Raw genomic sequence first — 22,006 nt, forward strand, 5'->3', positions numbered from 1 at the left:
GCCGGTAGATAGGCCTCAAAGGTTGTTGATCTGATGGCCAGAAGGCCATCAGATCCCTTGTGGGTAAGGCATGCATGGTGTATGTAGTTTTAAATAATCACACTGACCACTTGGATATATTAGAACAGCATCCACTGAACCATTTACTTCTGAGCTCATGTTCATATTACAAAAAATGATAGTTGGGGACATGATATAAATAAATACATGTCTTAGAACACACTCCTAGTGTCTACCTCTTTGGAACTATAAAGCAGTCCTCATACTGCAGCAAGAAATAACAGATGAAAGCTTGCTCTGTGCCAAGGGTATGGTGGGAGCACAAAAGCCTGCAGCAGTAGTACCAGGAGGAGAGCTACAAATGTCCCCACAGTACTGGCCATGACAAAAATTGCAATAGACAGCCTATGTCTGCACCCAGGCACTGCCAACAGCACTCTGTATGGACCTGATCAATGTGTGGACTCTGTCATTGTGCAGCGTAGGCATTGTGGAGATGGAGAAGTCTCAAAGGGTGTACGGTCCTTTTCTGTACCCTGCAACTTATGTTTTATTTTTTGTGGTCCTTCTGGTTGAATGCTTTGACCACGACCACAGCATCCATGCAGTTCTCAATTTTCTTATATAATTTACATTGGGGATAAGTAGTCTAGTATCATAGGAAATAACCCGATTATATCTGGTTTAAGCAAACGTTTTTTCTTCTTTTCACAGTGAAGAGGAAACAGGTGATGTAAAATGATTTCATTGACTTTGACTAGGTTAGCCAGTATAACAAGTAACAATAATATTTTTTTAAAAAAAGTCATTTTAGAGTAAAAGCTGGCATTATAGAGACATTGGGTAGATTTATTGTGCGCAGGAAATTACATTTACATTATCACCTTGCTGGGACAGGAAATAAACCCTCTAAAAATAGAAACAGTATTTAAATCTACAAAAGGAAACAAGAAATGATTTAATTGCAGAAAAAAATAAGCTTACTCCAATTTAAAATGTCTAGCAGAAAAATAATGTAAATAAAAGGCCTGATATTTTTGATTGTGTATTATGATCTGATAATGTTTTAGATCATAATATGCAAAATATGTAGGAATGATTGTCACTAGGACTTTTGTGTTATATAAAAAATGTTGATGATAACTCTAAACAAAATGTAAATTATTTTATAACAAAAAAAAAAATCACATTTAACACCTGAAATATATATGTATAATAACCAACATTTCAATAGAATCTCCAATGTCAGTCACATTGCTGCTGGGAACATGGTTTTAAAATAAAATTTATGTCTATTTTACAAGAAATAGCATATGCAACATAAAATACCAGGGGCTCTAATCCAGGTATCCGACTATAGTGCGGACAGGGGAGGTTGCCCAGCAACACTGTGCAATGTCTACTCACCTACCCTTACATGGTGAGGACAGGGGGGAACAGAATAGCCCCATCACAGTGTTGGGAGCGATGGGTGTAACGATAAGGGTGACAGCAGTAGAAGCTCCTCCAAGGCACTCTTGGACCCCTTCTATGTTCTTGACAGCCACAAGTCCATGGGATAAATTTATCAAGCTGCAAATTTCAACCAATCAGATTCTAGTTATCATTTATTTAGTACATGCTACAAAATGACAGCTAGAAACTGATTGGTTGTTATAGGCAACATCCCCACTTTTTCAAATTGAGTTGCACACTGCTACTGTACTTGCCCTATGCTTGCCCGCCCATGCAGGTATAAGTCTATGTAGAGATGTATGCACACACATTTTTTTCATAGGCAAGAAAAGCAGATGTACATCTAACTGAAATAATCCCCTATGTGTATGCTGGGGTTTTGTACTTCATTGCAAACCTTGAGGGAATGCATTCATGCAAGCTGAGAGATGGGACCCATTTAGGAAAACAGGACATTTACCACACAACAGCTGAGACAGTGGAGGGTTGGAAAATATTAGCCCAGGGGGCAGATGCCCCCTGCCCCCCCCCCCCCCCTGCCCCCAGCCCAGCCTGCCCCTGAGCAGAGATCCTGTCCTGGTTATGTGGCACAACGGTGACCAGCAGCAACTGCCAATTCCACTTCTGCCATAAGTAGAAGTAAAGTTAAAATAAACACAAGTCAGAGAAAGAAAGTGTTATAAGTGTCCAGGTATCAATAGAAGAAAGAAAAGTTTATTGCAATAAAGTCTATAATCAAACCAAAATTACATTGATGTTCATAGTGAACATCAATGTAATTGTCGAGTATTCAATATGAATTACATAAATAACTAAATGTTGTAATGTGAGTGTGTACGTGCGTATTTTACCGTGCGATCGCAATATGCCACGTGTAGCGTGGCATACTGAGTGCAATTGACCAATAAAACAATATCAAACAATATACTTTCGTTCATCCAATTATACGACTTCGACACCTGTTACTCATAGTAAGAATTGGTGAGCTTCCTTCAGCCACGCTGTCTTATTTTTCACAGTATTATTTCAAGTCTATTTTTCTATAAAATCACAAAAGCTGCATTCAATGGTTCTAGTTCAATAAATGTGCCAGATTGGCTTCTGCAGCAAACAGTGTGTCACAGTGTGTTAGTACTGGGCAGGAAGTTTCCTGAATCTCCCCCTGGTGTATTTCAAGAACACCCCTCAGAAGAGAAAACGATGATTCAGGTGGAGGCAATGAAAACCAAGTACAGAAGCACCTACATCATTCAATATATTTACACTCTCACAACGCATAATACAGAAGGGGGTGTTACATCTAAATTCGGTTATGGACTTAACATTCTGCTGTAACACAGGAAGGCTGTGAATTTGTATATGCTGCACTTGCCTTTTCCTCCTGTTTCAAGAGGTCATCTACAGCTAAGTATCTGGGGAGTTCGATTAGACTTATATATGACTGGGCAAGCTCTAAACATCTACTAATTAATACCATACTAATATTTATTCCTGACAGCTGTTCAACTAACACAGTGCGTGGAAGCCTGACAAAACAACAACATGCATGCTCTATATTAGTAGCCATTCGAAGGACTCAAAATCTTGGATATTTATTCAGCTTCATTGCCTTATTAAGGATTTCTGAAAACATTGTAATCTTAGCAGAAAGGGACATTTTAGTGACTATTCTGTTTCTGAATACTTGATTTCTCTTTGTGTAACAGCAATATCTAAATTAGCTACAAATGATGCTGTCAGTGATGTTCATAGTTTAATGTTTTTGTGTATTGTTTTTAAATAAATTGTTTGTTTTTTTTATTGCATATCAGCGAGTTTTGATTTCTATTTAGAGATTGTTTCGTTTCTAGAGTTCAGTACCCCTATTTTCTGGGAGCTGCAGATTTGCAAAGTCTCTATTTTCTAGACACAATTATTTGTGATTAAGGTCACATACAGATTGATCTGTGTACTTTTCTTTTTTGGTTATGGACTTACGTAAACCAGGCCCATATTGTGAAGGCCTCAGAAGGGGATCAATGGTTCTAAGCCAGCAGCCGAAATCTGAAATGAAAAGCTTATATAGGTCCTCTTGCATGGAGGATTTGACAGAAGAAAAACAAATGTATTCATGCCTTAATTTATGTGCGTAATGTGTTAATCTGTTTCAAGCCAGTGTGGTCTTTATTGTATCAATTAAAAATTTAGACAAACTTTTAGTTCAAGGATTTATTACAATTATTGTTTATTTGTACAGCGCACCCATATTTACCAGTAATGTGTATGATAAATTTAACTGATTATGTAGATGCAAACTGAGACAATAACAAAAGGAGGCCAAAAGTCAACATCTACATTTTCTTTTTAATTTGACAATGGTACTAGATACTGGAGAAAAAACTACCCAGTAGCACTTTTTATCAACTGAAACTGAATATACCGCTGCAGTTCAAACTTGTCAAGACTACATCAACTTTTGAACCCCGGCATGGACACAGCAAAACAATCCTGGAAGACAATGAAAGATGTGCAATGTTATCACAAACTGAAAGAATGAAATTGTGTATTAAACAGATTGATGTAAATTACCACCTAGGGCCTGATTCATTAAGGAAGTTAGGCAAGAATTTGAGTAAGTTTCCTTACTTAAGTTTTCTGGACAAAACCATGTTGCAATGCAAAGGGTGTAGATTAGTTTATTATATTGCACATAAGTTAAATACTGGCTGTTTTTTCATGTAGCACACAAATACTTTATAGCCTATTTGTACACTGAAATTTAAAGTTGATATTAGTGTGCTATATAAAACAAAAAATATTATATATATATATATATATATATATATATATATATATATATATATACATATTGGAAAAGACTGCACTCACATCTTCAAGTAAATCCTCTTTGGGGTGCTCCACAATGGCTCCCATTTCCATAGTAGCTAGTGCATATTCAAATAGAGTGGGCACTCACCTTTTAAAACAGATAGATTATTCTTTATTTTCAATCCAGTTCCTTTATATTATAGTAGAGATTTCGGTCTTATATATATATATATACACACATTCATACATATAGTGGCGGGGGGGGGTTCTTTTATTTAAAAAAAACAATTATGAGGAACATCATGTTCAAAACCTGTGGAATTGATAACTAGCTATTGGGAAAATGGAAGGTGTGATAACAGTGCTTTATGATTACTACAATGGGTCTACCCACAACCACAAAATGCGGACAGTAATTTACTTAGGTTTACAATTTCAGACACATATTTTAAACCCTTACTTTATGACATGATTTTGCTAAGGTTTGAAGTGACACATTTAATTGTGCATTACTTTGCTTCAGGAATCTGGCCCTCTAGGTCCCAGAATGGACATGCAGATATTGAGTATTCTTGGCCTTGTAGTACTAGTGCTGCTTTGGCTAAACCTGCCCATCCTGGGAACTATAATGGTCCAATGAACTTTTACTTGCATGGAATATTGTTTACCCCCACAGACACTGTTTAGTTAAGGATATATTATTTTAATACCATGGATGGATCCCCTATGTAGGAGAGGGCTAGTGACACATCACCCTAGGGAATGCAGGCCAATGGCAGGGGGACACTATGCTGTTATAGGCCATACAAATTGCTGATTACTAGTGAAATTGCCCACTCCGAATTTGGTACACTGTTTGGAATATTCTTTTGGACAGTTGTTTAGGCTGTCTAGGGGGTATCATATTTAAACTTTGTGGAACCTTTGTCTGTACAAATGTATTTTTTAATTTATGTTATGCTTTATTAATGGATTCCTGCTTTCCTCATCACAAACTTACTGATGATTGTAATTTTAAGCAACACAGAGGATATAGTGGTGTTATTCACAGTGAGGGAGATTGGAAGGCAGTTGGTAACTCAGGCATGAGGGACAATAATAAACTCGATTTAGAACATGTTGAGCGTTAGGTATCATTGTGACATCCATGGGAGAATGCTGAAAGAGTGGTTTACAACAGATATTACTGAAGGAAATAGGTCAGAAAAAGCAATGTACATTTGGGTGTCGTCAGCATAGAGGTGGTATTGGAGGCTAAATGAGCAAGTTAGTGCCTCAAGACAGAAGATGTACAATATTAAAGTACAACATTTAGAAAAAAAGGAGCCTTGTGAGAGCTCAATAGAGAGTGGGAGTAGAAGGGAGAATGTGCCAGAGGTGGATACACTACAGGAGCTGTTTGAGAGATAGGAAGGGAACCACGAGAGAACTGTGTCACGATGGACAATGCAGTGAGGGGTGTGTAGCAGAATAGGATGTTCAACAGTATCCAAAGCAGCAGAGAGTTATAGGAGGATGAGTATTGAGAAATTACAAATATTTATATTTATTCATAAATACCTTTTCATTAATCCAGTAAAACACAAATTAAAAACAAACTGAACATACAAAAACCTTTAATAAAAACAAACAAAAAAATACAAACACATGGATGTTGGTTTTATCCCATGATTAGAGGTGTTGCAAGGCAGGTCATGCTGGAACCCATAAGCTGTCTTCTTTATCTATTTAAAATATTAGAGAAAAAGAGATCAACCTTAGGCCATTTTGAAATAAAATATTACTTAACTGTGTTTACTTAGTACACAGCTGTACTTTCCAGCTGTAAAATCTACAATTTCTGATGCCTTAACTGTAACGTAGCTTCCCCGAAAACGAAAAAGGACTAACCTTGTTAACTATAGATACTTACATGCTTACAAAGGCAGCTCCTTCATGTCCTGATCCTCCTCCATGAAATGATCCTTGCCGCACCTCCTTTGTGCTCCAGCTGACAGCCGGGTCATAAGGTCTGTTGGAATAAATTGCACACATTTAGCTATTTACTAAAATGGTGTCTGTTTCTCACTTATCCTCAAAATCAAAGATAATGTAAGGTATCTCCATTAGAACACAGCGACAAATCCATGCCTTAAAATCAATAAACAGACACAACACTTACTTTATGTACTTTACCTGGGCAGAAAGAACATTCACATAGTGAATCAGATATATGATTAACACAGATTATGGTTGATTGCTAATTATTTTTCAGGTGAGGCAGACATCTCCTAAGCTAAGGACTGGTAGTTCATCAATGAAAGCCTTTAGTTTGGTCTTTTTTCAGCCAAGATCTAACAGTCAAACTGCAACATTTTTTTATTAGTGCTATGGCTAGAAAACTCACAACTCATAATCTCAGCAGGGGCAGAGGCAGCCCTTACAGGCTGATTAGAAAATAATTGCATATTTCAAAGGTAAACATTTTTTCAGTCAATACTGTCTGGTGCATGCATTTGTATATGTTTAGAAAAATGAAATATGCCTTTACTTTCATCACCAAACAACAATTGCATTTTTTTATGTCAGAGAATTTAAAAAGTGTGATATAAATCATAATAGAAAAATATTTTACCTTGCAAATCAGACTGAAACCTGAAGTGGCCTTCCTCCATAGTCTCAGGAGGGCTGGGGATCTGTTGGATAAACATGTAACATGGGAAGCACAAAACTCATCTAAGAATCATCTTAATAGATATTGGATTGAAAGGCTTCACAACACCCCCCCTCCCCCAAAAAAACAATTAAAATGCACATTACATATGAAAATAGAGATGCGCTGTTATTGTGGAACATAACATATCTTACAAACACAAACTTTTAAAGTGTCTATAAAAGAATAAAAGAAAATGGAACTCTCAATACAAATAAAAGTCCACTACACAAATCCACACCAGTAAACTCCACTATAGACTCCTAACCAACTTCAAGTGTATATGAAGCAGTCTTTTACAGTGGATTTTAATGAGACAAGTATATACAGGTGTATGACCCACTGTGGTATCAGATGACGAGATCTGATGCTGGGTCTATGCAACTCTTATCTGTTGTTGTTAATTTTATACTGATCAACATATGTTTGCGCTTATTTCTGTTCGTGGTTTATTTTGAGGTGCATTTGCATAGACATTCTTATTTTAATTGTTCATTGAATTATGCTCATTAACACTTTATGTTGCCACTAGTGCCTGTTTTGTGTTGTATGTTTGTTTCCATTTGAACTATGCCTTAGTGGTTAGACAATACAGCTGAGAACAGTAGGGCCATGAGTTCGATTCCTGGCCCATTTTGTGAAATATGCCAAAATTGCATGTTGAAATTTGTGTGGAGCTACAACAGGGACAAGCAGCTGTTCAAAATAAAGTGAATCCAAACAAATAGAAAATATCCACAGAAAAAAAGCAAACAACACATAAGTCACACAAAAATCTGCAGAAGACAAAAAATTACAAACTAATTAGAGTCCAACTATTATTATTATTACTATTATTATTATATTATACATCAATGAATTTACATTGCAATTTATTAAAACTGCATCTAACAGGGATTTAGGGGTGAAATAGTTCATTGTATAATTATTGACATTAATAAAAATTAAAAAAGAAAAAAGTTTGTTATGAGAGAAGTGTATGCAGGTGTATGTTGTGCATAGTTATTTGTAATTATGGGCTTTTAAAACAAATATCGGTTTTACAACAGTTTAGTGTTGTGGCTTATTTGGCGCTGCTGGTATGTGCAATTGTTAATTTTTCTCAGTAACACTTTAGCTTGCCACTAGAACTTAACTTGCAGGCAATGGTCTATTGTTGAGCTTTTCGTTCTAGTCTATATAATGCAAGTATTTTTTCCATCTGCACGTTGCCTTAGTGGTTAAACAATCCACCTTCCAACAGTAGAATCCTGAGCCACAGCCTTATCTCTGTGGAGTTTAAATATCCTCCCCATGTTTGTGTGGATTTCCTCCTATGTCTCCCTTATGAAAGAGTATGCATGGTTTATGTACTCACATTTTATTTACATATTTTAAACAAATTAAACTGTAATGCTTTATTTATACTAACGTATTATTAGCTGTTTAAAAAAAATATCAAACAAGGTATAGGCTAACTATTAGATATTACATATAAAGCTTTTCACATTGCAATTTATTACATCTGTGCATCCACCATGGGTGTTTTAAAAAAAAATATTACATTTTTTAATGTTTGACAGTAATATAAAAAAAAAATTCTGAGTGAAGCTATTAAGATGTATGTTGTGCATATTTAGTTGTGAGTAGGGGTATTTTAATAGAACAATTCTTTTTCAACAGTTTAGTGTTGTTATTCAGTGCTCCTGCTATAGCTTTTTTAGACTTAAACATGACCCCAAGCTTTCTTTTAAGTCTTAAGCATGAATTTAAGAAAAATGCTAAGAAAAAAAAAAAAGAAAAATGCTAAGTATTTCTTCTTATCTATCCAATGATTCTGGATGTAAACGCCTACTCTTCTTAAGTCAGTAAAATATTATTGTAGGGTGGAAAATTGGTTCCCATGCATGTATTATGTGTGACCCTATGTTTTCCTCTTCCTGTCCTTGTATTATGCTTCCTTGTTGTTTTTATTTGGAAGTGTTATACACAAGTCACACTGTTATGTTTATGCTGTGTACACTGAAACAGCCGAGTTATTGTTCCCCACTTGTGTCTATCTCTTCTCATTTATAAATAACCTGAACATACAGATCAGTATTCTAACAACTATAGTTTCTATAAACCTCATATGTTAGAGATCAAAATAACACATTCAAGCAGAGCAAAAAGTAGAAACATAGATAGTTATCATACTCCAGATTATTTCTATACTTTAGGAAAATTGGCTGTTTCTTTGAGTGAATTCAATTGATTTTATTGGACTAGTGTGCAGCTGTCCTTATATAAATATCCTATATACATTAGTACTTATTTCAGAAACAGGGTTCATAATAGGATTTAAATCTAAGCAGCTACAATCATTTCATATATATTTTCCTCACAATAACTGCACAATACCCATGGCCCATATTTTTATGAATATATTAAATTTATGATCTGCAATGCTGATAAGTCTTTCATTTCTGCTTTTGTAAAAACCCATTTTGTTTGTAATGTTTTGAAAGTTAATTTCCTGTTGTTTTCATGAAGCAGTAATCTGCAATCCAGTTGCTGAGTTTATAGCCCTTATTAAAGCATTCAAATGTTTGTGTTATTAGCATCAACAGGTTCTCTGGAAAGCAAAAGGTTCAAGAAAAAAACAAACTGATATTGCATTATAACAACACTTCTTCATTGTATTAGGATGTGAGCTACAGTCTTTGTTAATATTATTATTATTATTATTTTGTATTCATAAGGCACCACAAATGGTCTTCAGTGCTGTATATATGGGATGAACAGAAAACACATTTAACAGTATTACACAATTCACAGACAGCAATGAATAATACATAATTACACACTATAAAATAACAATGACCTGTCGAAAATGAATTAACAGAGTTTAAGCAGAGAACATAGAAAATCTAGTTATTGGCAAGACAGCAAGCATAAGTGATAAATAGCACCTACATTAAGAAGGCCTGTGTCCAGGAGAGTGGACATGAGAAATAGGGCTGGAGAGACAGGCCTAGAGGTGCATTGGTAGGAAGGAAACAACAACGAAAGAGGGCCCTGCTCTTGGGAGCTTACATCTTAGAGGGAAGAGGGAGACACAAGTAGGGTGGAGCTTAATGGGGAATAGGGATGGTAGCAAAGGCAGAGGAGTTAGGAGGATGAGGGCTGATAGGCTTGAATGAAGTAATACAAATTGTGGGGACATTGAAACCTTGGAGACCAGTGGCTAATCTAATTGGGCATGGGAGTGTGTTCCTGAGAGCAGAAGTTGCATGGGCAAAATCCTGTAGGCAGGAGTGAAAAGAGGTAATCACTGTGGTAGCAAGGTGACAGTCATTGGCAGAACAGAGAGGGCAGGAGGGAGTGCGGGTAGAAATGAGTTTGGAGTTCTGTGGTGGAGAGGAGTGGCTCAGGGATTTGTAGGTGAAGGTGAGGAGTTTGAACTTGATTCTGTAGGAGAAGTGAAGCCAGTGTAGTGAATGGCGGAAAGGTTAGCAGAGGTAGAGCAGTGAGAATGGAAATTAAGGCAGCCAGCAGCTTTGAAGATTGACTGAAAAGGGGCGAGGCAGGAGTAGGGTAGGCCAGAGGGGAGATATTACATTAGTCTAAGCGAGAGATTACAAGGAAATGAATGAGAGTTTTGGTTGCTTCCAAGCTGAGAAAGGGCTGGATCCTGGAGATGTTCCAGAGACAGAAGCGGCAGGATTTGGAGAGGAACTGAATATAGGGAGTGAAGGAGAGGGAGTATCTAGGATCATTCCAAGACAACGGACTTCAGAGACAGAGGACAGTGTAGTGCCTTCAATGGATAGAAGAGAAGGGGAGGTAGGGGGACTCTGGAGGGGGAACGACAATAATTTCAGTCTTAGACATACTGAGTTTCAGAAAGCAGCAGCATTGGCCAAAAGACAACTGGAGACATGAGAGAGGAGGGAGGAGAGATACATTTGGGTGTCATCAGCATACAGGTGATATTTAAGGCCAAAGTAGCTGGTGAGAGCACCATGGCATGGGAGGAGGTGTAAAGGGAGAAGGTTAAAGGAATAAGAACTGATGATTGTAAGACACCAACTGGAAAGGGAAGAGGGGGAAGTAGAGTCAGGTGTAAAGACAGAAAAGAAGCATTTTGTGTCTCGGAGGCCAATGGAATAAAGGAGTTACAAGAAAATTTGGTGGTCAAGGTTATCAAAGGCAGCAGAGAGGTCAAACAGAATAAGAACTGAAAAGTGACCCTCAGGTTTAGCAGTGAAAAGGTCATTGGGTGCTTAGATGAAGCCAGATTGAAGTTGGTCAAGGAGGGAGTAAGAGGAGAGAAAGATGAGATGATTGTAAACAACCTGATCAGGAAGCTTGGAAATAAAGCATAGAAATTAAAATGGGGGCGGTAAATTGGAGAGGGGGATAAGTGGCAGGAGAGCAGTAAAGAGACAGGGGAAGGAATGAAGTGTTGAGAAAGAAGAGGTGAGAGAGTTTAAGATTAAATAACCAATGTCTAGGACAGTGAATTAAGAAGTGTAGTGGCAGGCTGGAGCAGGTGAAGCCTGTAACTGACAAGCATCAATGGTTATTCCCTATGTTTGTCCCCTATTTGTTTCACTGTGCATTTAGTGTAGAAAAACCCTAACAGTCTCCCCTTAGAGTGAATACTAAGATATAGTTGGAAAGAATACAAAATAAGCTACATCTATGCTAATTAGTCAGCTCATCAAAGAAAAAAATTCTATTGGTCTAGATGACAGGCATATTGGCATTCTGTGATGGATGATACCATAGGTGTGCAGCAGGAGGTCTTATAGATAAAGAATCACCTCAGGAGTTACCTTATATTCAGACAGAACGAGTCTTGAGATGTATATCTTCTTTATATAGTACTAAGTACCAGGATCAGTATAACAACAGCTTTCAGTAATAGCTTCTTAACATAACATATCAGTAACATGAGCTGCTCAGCTCACCTCCTTTTTTCAGAGAGTTTCTTCTAGAACACAGAGAGTTGAGATAGGAAATATACAAACAAGTACATGCATATACAGCAGACAAACAATACACCTCTGTATGAATACAGCGCCATCTGCTGACCCTCCATGGTAACTACATGCATATAAACAAACCCATAGTCTGTTGTACATATTTCAACACCCCTTCTCAACAGACTGGGTTTCTTCAGTTAGACCCATCTTTGACGTAAGTCTCCAATGTCTCTCTCTGACAAGAGGCTTAGTCAGGATATCAGCTGTCATATCTTCTTTTGGGAAATAGTTCAACTCTATAAGACCTTGTTCCTGTAGATCCCTCAGGAAGTGATGCTTGACATCAATGTGCTTGGTTCTTGGGTTCACTCTTTCTGTTTGCGCTAATGCAAGGCATCCTTGATTATCCTTATATATCTTGATAGGTTCTTCTTGAGGCATTCCTAGGTCTGATAGTAGTTGCATTAACCATACCACTTCTTGACTTAGTGTGAATGTTCCATCATCTTCTCTTGAGATTTGCATTCCCAAGTAATGTGTTATGTGGCCAAGGTCTTTTGTTTCAAACTGACGGTTTAGTTCTTGTAGCAATTCAATTTCGTCCCCTTCTTGTTCGAAACAAACTAGCAAATCGTCCACATAGATCAATACATAGAACCATCTTTCCTCTGCCAACTTTGTATAGAGACATGGGTCTGCTTTACTTCTGACGAATCCCTTCTCTGTCAGAACTCCATTTATCTTTGTATTCCATGATTTTGCTGCTTGTTTAAGACCATATATACTCTTGTTAAGCTTACATACATGATCTGGGTTTTGAGAATTCACAAAGCCTGGTGGTTGTTCCATGTATATATCTTCCTCTAGTTCACCATGTAGGAAATCATCATAATCTTCTCCAAATTTCTGTGAATTTCTGTGAATATCCTTTAGCGACCAGTCTTGCCTTGTATCTTTCTATTTTTCCTTCAGAATCATACTTGACCTTAAAAGTCCATTTACATCCTATGGCCTTTTTGTCTACTAGTAGTCTGGTCAATGTCCATGTCTGGTTGTCTTCCATTGATTCCATTTCTTCCTTTGCGGCTCTTAACCATTTCTGTGCTTCTCTTTCTGAAAAATTGGCAATTTCTTCCCATGATGTAGGTTCTTGTATGGTAATAGCTTTTGCTTTGTAAGATAAACGTGCAGGTGGTTTTCCCGTATTTTCTCTTGAAGAGCGGCTCACCCCCTCGGATGTACTCTCCCGAGTGTCGCTGGTATCTGTCTTGTGTTGTACTTCAACTTCTTGAGTGATCTCTACTTCATCTGTTTCTTTGGATTCTGTACTTTCTTCTTTAGTAGAGTCTACTGGAATTATGACATCATTTCGTGTTTCTTCTATGAATGTCACACTGTTGCTTATAATTACTTTTACAGTTTTTGGATTTAAGATTCTGTAGCCTTTTGAATGTTCACTGTAGCCAACTAGAACGCCCTCTACTGCTCGGTTCTGCAACTTGCTTCATTTTTCAGCGGGAATGTAGGCGAAGGCTCTGCATCCAAAAACTCTAATGTGCTTTAAGCTGGGTTTCTTACCACGCCACAGCTCATATGGTGTCTTCCTTACTGCCTTGGAAAGTAGTCTATTTTGAAGATAGGTGGCTGTTGCTGCTGCTTCACCCCAATATTTGTCAGGTAGTCCTGAATCTGTAAGCATGCACCTTATCATTTCTGTTAGTGATCTGTTTTTCCTCTCAGATACACCATTTTGCTCTGGTGTATATGGTACTGTCTTCTGATGCTCAATACCGAGTCCTCTTAAGTACTGTTCTATTTTCTGGCCTGTGAACTTGCCTCCATTGTCACTGCGAAGAGTTAGCATATTCCTCTTGAACCTGTTTCCGGTCATGGTCACATAGTCTTGCAGCTTTTCTAAGACTTCATCTTTACTTTGTATTAGATAAGTGACTGTGAACCTGGAATAGTCGTCAATGAATGTCAGCATATACCCTTTGTCTCCTACGGTTCGCGTTTTCATAGGTCCACATACATCACTATGTACCAGGTCTAGTGGTCTGGAAGCTCTGTTTTCACTTTTCTTAGGAATTGTCATCCTTGTTGCTTTTGCTTTTATGCAGCATTGGCATTTCATCATTTCCGAACAGTCTGACACTGTGAGATCCCTGGCTAGGTCTCTCCTCTGCATTTCCTTTATGCAATCTGGGTGTCTATGTCCTAATCTTCTATGCCACTTGTGAATACAGTCAGCGTGTTTCTGTGCGCTCAGCTTTGCCTGCTGTTCTGCGATATCCAGACAGTATAAATGTTCTCTTAATCTGGCTGTAGCTAGCGTTTCTCTTCCATTTTGGATAAAACACTTATTATTCTGAAACTTTACAGTAAGTCCTTTTTTTACTAGATTCTTTACTGACAGCAGTGCTCCTTCAAGCTTGGGAACATATAGCACATCTGTTACGGGTATCTCTGCATAGCTGCCATTACCCTTGGAGCATAGGAATTGACCATTTCCTTTCCCTTCTGCAATGATATTTGTTCCATCTGCCAGGTAGATTGTTTCTTTATGGTTCAAATCAAGTTCAGTAAAGAAGTCCTTGTTGTTTGTCATATGACTAGTCGCTCCTGAGTCTACATACCACTCTTCCGACAATTGGGTTACTGTCGCTTTAAATGTTCCATTCCAATTGTGTGCTCCTATATCTGTAAGTGTGGCTTTGGCTCTTTGTTTGTGTAATCTTTCTGGTGGTTTGTGCTGCTCTGTCTTCCATATGGTGCAATCTTTTTTCAGGTGACCCACTTTCTTGCATCTGAAACATGCTCTTGTTTCCCTGGTGTGTGGCTTTGTGTCCACCATTTTAAGTGCTTTCTCTATGTCACTCTCAATATTGCACTCTGCAAGCTCCTTTCTGCGTTGATACTCCTCTATAAGCCTGTTCTTCACAAAGTCTAGTGTGATTTCTGCTTCAGGTCTCATTTCTAGTGCATTTATTAGTGCACTGTATGTATCTGGTAAGCTGCACAGGAGGATAGCTACTATGTGGTTACTTTTGATTTCTTCTCCCATTGACCTGAGCTGTATGGTTATCTCTAGTAGTGCACTGATGTGTTCTTGCATTGTCTTGCCTTTGTTAAATCTCATTTGGTATAGCTTTCTTAATAGGAATAGTTTGCTGTTCAAACTTGATCCTTCATGCACCCTCTGTAATGCAATCCACATGTCTTTAGCTGTACTCTTTTGTCTTATGTGTATAAGCTGATCATCTTCCACCAGTAAACTTATGGTGGCTCTTGCCTGTTTGTCCTTCTTAATCCACTGCTGATCCTCTCCTTCAGGTCTGTCTGCACTTATGACTTCCCATAAATCATCTCTGGTTAATAGCATTTCTACTTTAAACTTCCATGTCTGATAGTTCTCATTAGAAAGCTTGCTAGCAGCTAGTCTGAGATCTGTGTAATTGGCCATAACCCTTCCTTGTATGAATCTCTCTATTCTTCTGTGGTATTAAACTTGTTTTACTCACAGTTTTCTCTCCAAGGTTCTTCTGGGTGTTTCTTGTGTACGTTACACAGTCTGCTGTCTGTGCCTGCTGTGACTTGCAGTGCAGCTCGTGATCTGGATGCTGCTTAGGATACACTCCTGAGAACTTTATCTTGTATAGACTCCAGTCTGGGCCCATAACCTATTGGCATTCTGTGATGGATGATACCATAGGTGTGCAGCAGGAGGTCTTATAGATAAAGAATCACCTCAGGAGTTACCTTATATTCAGACAGAACGAGTCTTGAGATGTATATCTTCTTTATATAGTACTAAGTACCAGGATCAGTATAACAACAGCTTTCAGTAATAGCTTCTTAACATAACATATCAGTAACATGAGCTGCTCAGCTCACCTCCTTTTTTCAGAGAGTTTCTTCTAGAACACAGAGAGTTGAGACAGGAAATATACAAACAAGTACATGCATATACAGCAGACAAACAATACACCTCTGTATAATTACAGTGCCATCTGCTGACCCTCCATGGTAACTACATGCATATAAACAAACCCATAGTCTGTTGTACATATTTCAACAAGGCAGATCAGAATGGTGTCTTAAAATGTGTTTCACTGTTCAGCAGCCTAACACAGGTTATAACAATATTATTATTATCCTTTATTTGTTAGGCGCCACAAGGTATCCGCAGCGCCGCACACAGTACTAACAGTAGACTATACAGGGTGAAACCATACAGAACAATGAACAAAAAATACCAATACTTCAGAAACTCCGGACAGTCAAATGCAGTAAAGACGGAGCGGAAGAACAGGTATGGAGACAGGAGGGGAGGGGGCTCTGCTCATACAAGCTTACATCCTAAGGGAGGGTAAACAGACCAGGCACAAGAGGAGCCAGTTGAGGCAAGAGGAGAGAAGGGAGGATGAGCAAAAGGGAGGAGATGGGGGTTAAGTAGATGGTTGGTAGGCTTTGAGGAAGAGGTGAGTTTTTAGTGCACGTTTGAAGGAGCACAGAGTAGGAGAGAGACGGATGGAACGAGGGAGGATACAAATTCCTTTTACAAAACATTACAATGGAAACCCTATAGATATGGCTGGGCTGCACTTATTACTAATCAATACAGAAAGCAACCTTTATGCAATTGTTTCACCAAATTTTAATCCGGATAAATGTATCTAAATGTTAGTACAAGCCTATTTGCATTAATTGGATTATAAAGCTGCATGCTGTTGGAAAATATATTCCATTGGTTTGTATATATTTACATCTCCTATAGTTGCAAACATTTTCAAATATTTTCCAGGTACACACTGCTTCTAGGGAGATGCCTATAATTACATTCCATGGAACAGTACTGATGGATGTTGGTGCAGTGTGATACCCTGTATAACATTTTCTCTAAATATAATTGTAATTTTTAGATTTAAAATGTTCATCTTTAATAAATATTAACTTAGAGTCCAGAGCATAAAAATAGGTAATGGAATTGTAATTTTAAAGACAGAACAACAATTATATATTATATAACTATATTATTATATAATTCAGGGGCAAACGCATGATTTTTAAGGAGGGGTTTCCAAATAGTTGAATTCTGAACAAAGCAAAAATACAACTTAAAAAATAAAGTGCCACAATAAGATGTCAACATAAACTTTTTTACTGTAAATAACAAGTAAAAATTAGTCACAAAATAAAATCTTATTCACATGGTATAACATCATGTGCTCAACCATTTATTCAATACTTTGAATGTCAATAAAGCCCAATTCCATTCTACGCTTATGTAGTCCAATGAACTCTTCTAATATGTCATCCACAGCAGGAGGGGTTTTATTATGGATGTGAAGTAAGGCCAGAACGTTCAGACGACTCTGCCCCATAGTGCTGCGCAGATGTGTTTTCAGAAGCTTTAGAGAACTAAAGCTGCGCTCAGCCTCACAGGTCGTGACTGGAAGGACACATAATATCTTCAGCAGGGTGTTGATGTTAGGATATGCCAGCTTACTAGCATGGCACAGAGCTTCATAAGGGGGAGAAGTGCTGTATCCTGAGCCAGCCAATGATGTTTCCATAACAATAGCTCAGCATGAAATGTTCTTGGTGATGGAAGATCATCTTCATACATGTCGGTGAAGGTATTTTGAACTTGGCTGTAATTCTCGATGTCTGTAACCAGTACGGATGGGATTATTGTTAGTGCCGTCATAGCTTTTGTTTGGTGATCTGAGAAACGCATGTCAAGCTCGCCAATTAAGTGATCAAGATAGGGAATGGTAATGACACGCCTATAATAAATTTCAGGGTTTTCAGCTGACGTGTTATTTCTATTGGTCTGACGACCACAGGTACGTGGGAGAGAAGGTGTAACTTCAAACTGTAATCCCAAATCAACAGCTTTCTTAAAAAGTACTGTATGCTGGTTTTCCACATCCTCTCTGATCCCTGCCATTGTCACTTTCACACCATCAATTGCAGAACAGGTCTTCACAATGTCATTAGCTTTAGATTGTAACAATACAGTTAGTCCTTTCACAAAGGACATACAGTGCTGTACTACTACTAATGAGATGATATGGTCAAAAGTAGTTAAAGAAAGGTACAGTGCTTTGGCATCAACAACACTATCTCTGTTCCATGATACAGGATTATCAGATGAAGGATTAAAAATGTCCACAAAACATTTGACTATTGCTGGATATAAGTCAAGAAATGTCTCCAGTGCATGATGTCGTTCTATCCAGCGGGTCCTGCACAAAGACTTTAACCTTTTCCTTCTCGCTTCAGGGCACTCACTTGTAATAGCAGCATCAAGAGCATTTTGTCGTTTAGGGTGAGAGTCAAAAAAAATATATACTCTGTCAACAACACCAAACATATTTCTCACCATGGGAATCTGAGAAGCTGCCATGATGGCCAGGTTTAAAACATGGGAGCAACAATGGGTGTACACAGCCCTTGGGTACTGCTGAGATATAATTGCAGCAGCACCTTTCACTTTCCCTGCCATTGATACTGCACCATCATATCCTTGGCCTCTAAGTTTTTCCAAACAAAGTCCTGCCATTTTAAGACCTGTGATGATTTCCTTGGCAATTTGTTGACCAGTGACTCCCTCACTGCATTCTAGGAACCTCAGGAACTCTTCTCTTATATATTCATGTTTACTAACAAAGCGAATGATGAGTGCCAACTGTTCTTTGTTACTGCAGTCCGCCGTTTCATCAGCTATGACAGTAAAGAAGTCGTCCACGTCAGCCACTATCTTTCTAGTTAGTATGTTCCCACATATGTCAATGATTTCATTTTGGATGCGCCAGCTGGTGTATCTTGAGTTTTTGGCTGAATTTTGTAGATGGTCTCTCAATTCACGGTCTCCTTCACTTCGGTATTCTAAAATGGCATTGAAGTTTCCTTTGTTTGCAGAATCATCCCTAATACAGTCTCGATGGCCTCTTAGAGCAATATTTTGACGACCACACATAATAATGGCACTGATAATTGGTTTAAGCTTAGATCTATTTTGCTCAAAATTCTTAGATCTTTCATGGCTTAGGTAGTGGTCCACTGGTTTCTGAATTCCCTTATAAGTCTGTTTAAACTCTGAAGCTACTGATACAGCATTTACATGAGTTAAACAAACTTGGTGTTTATTTAATGCGCCAATCATTTTTGTCCAGTTTGAAAACGGAACAGACACAAAATTTTCAGCAGCACCACTTGGCGGAGGGAAGACAGCACAGAAAACACAGAGTCCTGCATTAAGTGATTTCGAATAGGCCAGCCATTTGAATTGTGATAAATATTCATGCTTGAATTTACGCTGCTTTCCATACATAAGAGTCTTCGGAAACTGGAAATCTAACAGGGGTTTATAGAAATTTTCAAGAAGATTGAACTTCTCTGCATCACTTAGTGACTGAGTTAAGGCAATGCTGATGTCAGGCTGTGGAGGAAGCTGTTCAACATGTGGAACTATAGGTGGATTTGCTAGTACTGCAGATGATGGTCCTGCATCATCCTCACACCATCTTTCTGATACACTTGGACATGTCTCTATGTTAGTTCTTGGGGCGGTTAGTACTGCAGATGATGGTCCTGCCTCACCCTCACACCATCTTTCTGATACACTTGGACATGTCTCTATGTTAGTTATTGTGCTGGTTAGTACAGCAGATGATGTTCCTTCCTCGCAATCAGAGCGTCGCTCCAAAACAGCTGGGCCAGCGTGCTCTACCAAACAGCTTTGGGTATCGGTAGAATCCGTCACTGCTGGCAGCGGCATAGCCTTTGAAGCTGCTTTAAAATATTTAAAGATAGCACCCTTTTGAGATGAGGGACGTTTTGACATGGCTGTATTTTCTGCCAAAACTTCTGACTGTTCTAAAAGATATGATCAAATTATGATTTTGTAAAAAGCTAATATTTTTGTTAAAATATTTTGTTTTATATATTATATTAGCATTTTACATGAAATGAAAAATCATTGCTAACACACACTAAAATACTGTACAGTAAAACAATCTAAACCTATCTGTAAAATGAGTATTTACACTCCACATTAAAACTAGCAATGATACCGCACATCAAAATAGCATTGATAACACACATTAAAACTAGCAATGATACTCCACATTAAAACGAACACTGATACCGCACATCAAAATAGCATTGATAACACACATTAAAACTAGCAATGATACTCCACATTAAAACGAACACTGATACCGCACATCAAAATAGCATTGATAACACACATTAAAACTAGCAATGATACTCCACATTAAAACGAACACTGATACCGCACATCAAAATAGCATTGATAACACACATTAAAACTAGCAATGATACTCCACATTAAAACGAACACTGATACCGCACATCAAAATAGCATTGATAACACACATTAAAACTAGCAATGATACTCCACATTAAAACGAACACTGATACCGCACATCAAAATAGCATTAATAACACACATTAAAACTAGCAATGATACTCCACATTAAAACGAACACTGATACCGCACATCAAAATAGCATTGATAACACACATTAAAACTAACAATGATACTCCACATTAAAACTAACATTGCTAATGTACATGAAAAAAACTAACAACAAAAACAAGCAAAAAACATTTATAGGTTACAGGGTGAAGGGAGATGGACTGGACACAATCAATAAGATGTAGTTTTTTTTAGTAAAAGACCAAAGACTCTGATGTACTTTTTTTTATTAAAAGACCAAAGACTCCATTTCTGGGCAGCCTGCAGGGTATGCAGAGGTGTGTTATTGTATATAAATATTGTATTAAAGGATTAAAAAAGTAGAGGATTCCTCTACTTTTTTAATCCTTTAATACAATATTTATATACAATAACACACCTCTGCATACCCTGCAGGCTGCCCAGAAATGGAGTCTTTGGTCTTTTAATAAAAAAAAACGACATCAGAGTCTTTGGTCTTTTAATAAAAAAACTACATCAGATTGATTGTGGGGAGTACCTGCAGCTCTTTTATTATTTAATCTTTGTAATATCCATTGAAATAGCCCTACCGTGCCTCTTGAATCCAGCCAGTGATGCCGGGTATTCTAGGGAGGAGCTGCTGCGCTCGCGCATGCGCAGCAGCTTCTTCTAGCCGAACAGGAGATATACAGCAGCCGCGGCGCTGTGACAGAGGCGTCGCGGCGGTGCTGTCAGAGGAAAAATATTTGGCATGTTTAAAAACATGCTTTGGGCCGCCCGATACGCGGAGGGGGGGGGGTTTCTGGAGACTCAGAAACCCCCACTGCGTGCGCCCCTGTAATTATATACAGAAGTCCTGATTCGTGGAATCGGTGGCAGCCCTTTCAAATCAGGACTGTCCTGTCTAAAACAAGACAGTTGGAGGTATGGTCAGTGTGAATCACTGCACAAGCTATCTGTAAAGGATCATATGTGCAATCTTGTCTTTACCTATATGGTATGGTTACCCTTTATTTGTTTGTTTAAGAATTGTATTACTTTGTTTGTAGTGTATGTGATTAGTGGGGGTTAATTCATGAAAGTGGTCACATGGCTATTTGAACCTAATTAAACAGCAGTCTAAGGCTGTTTAAGCCTGTGAGGCTGTTAGCTGGTGAGGATTCTTCTAAGTGAGGATTTTTACAAGTGTATTAACAAAATGCTGATCTGTTGCTTACACTTATTTTTGGGTGGTGCAGGGAAAGAGAAAGAAGTTTGCTACTGTAGGTGTACTTTCAACTCCAAATTTTATAATTTTTTATCAGGAGGAGCATCCTTTGAATTAAAACTTAACTTTTATTGGATATAATAAAATATATATAAAATTAGCAAAATATAAAACAAAGTGCAAGTGCTTAAACAAAAAGTGAATTTAAAACTGCTGTCTGCACCTATAAAGTCTCTTATGTGATCCAAAGGACTAATGCTCATTGCATCATTCCAATTTTCTTTACTAATGTATTTTTATTAGTATCTCATAATGAAAGAACACATTTACATAAGGTGAAAAAATGTAAAATATAACCACCCTTGCTGACAATCACTGTGAACACATCATTTCCTCCTCAGAGAATGTAAAATGGGCTGAGGGTG

The 22,006-nt window shown here is 37.9% G+C and overlaps 1 long non-coding RNA gene across 1 annotated transcript; it reads right to left on the reverse strand.

The window, feature by feature from the left end:
• Window positions 1–3,778: 3,778 nt before the first annotated feature.
• Window positions 3,779–7,024, reverse strand: LOC142109249 (uncharacterized). Its single transcript, XR_012680317.1, has 3 exons — window positions 6,878–7,024; window positions 6,176–6,274; window positions 3,779–3,942 (listed from the first exon to the last, which is right to left on the reverse strand). It is a non-coding gene; the product is annotated as an uncharacterized LOC142109249 (long non-coding RNA).
• Between the last annotated feature and the right edge of the window lie 14,982 nt (window positions 7,025–22,006).

The sequence above is a fragment of the Mixophyes fleayi genome, chromosome 1 (assembly GCF_038048845.1).
Source record: "Mixophyes fleayi isolate aMixFle1 chromosome 1, aMixFle1.hap1, whole genome shotgun sequence".
NCBI classification, from domain to species: domain Eukaryota; kingdom Metazoa; phylum Chordata; class Amphibia; order Anura; family Limnodynastidae; genus Mixophyes; species Mixophyes fleayi.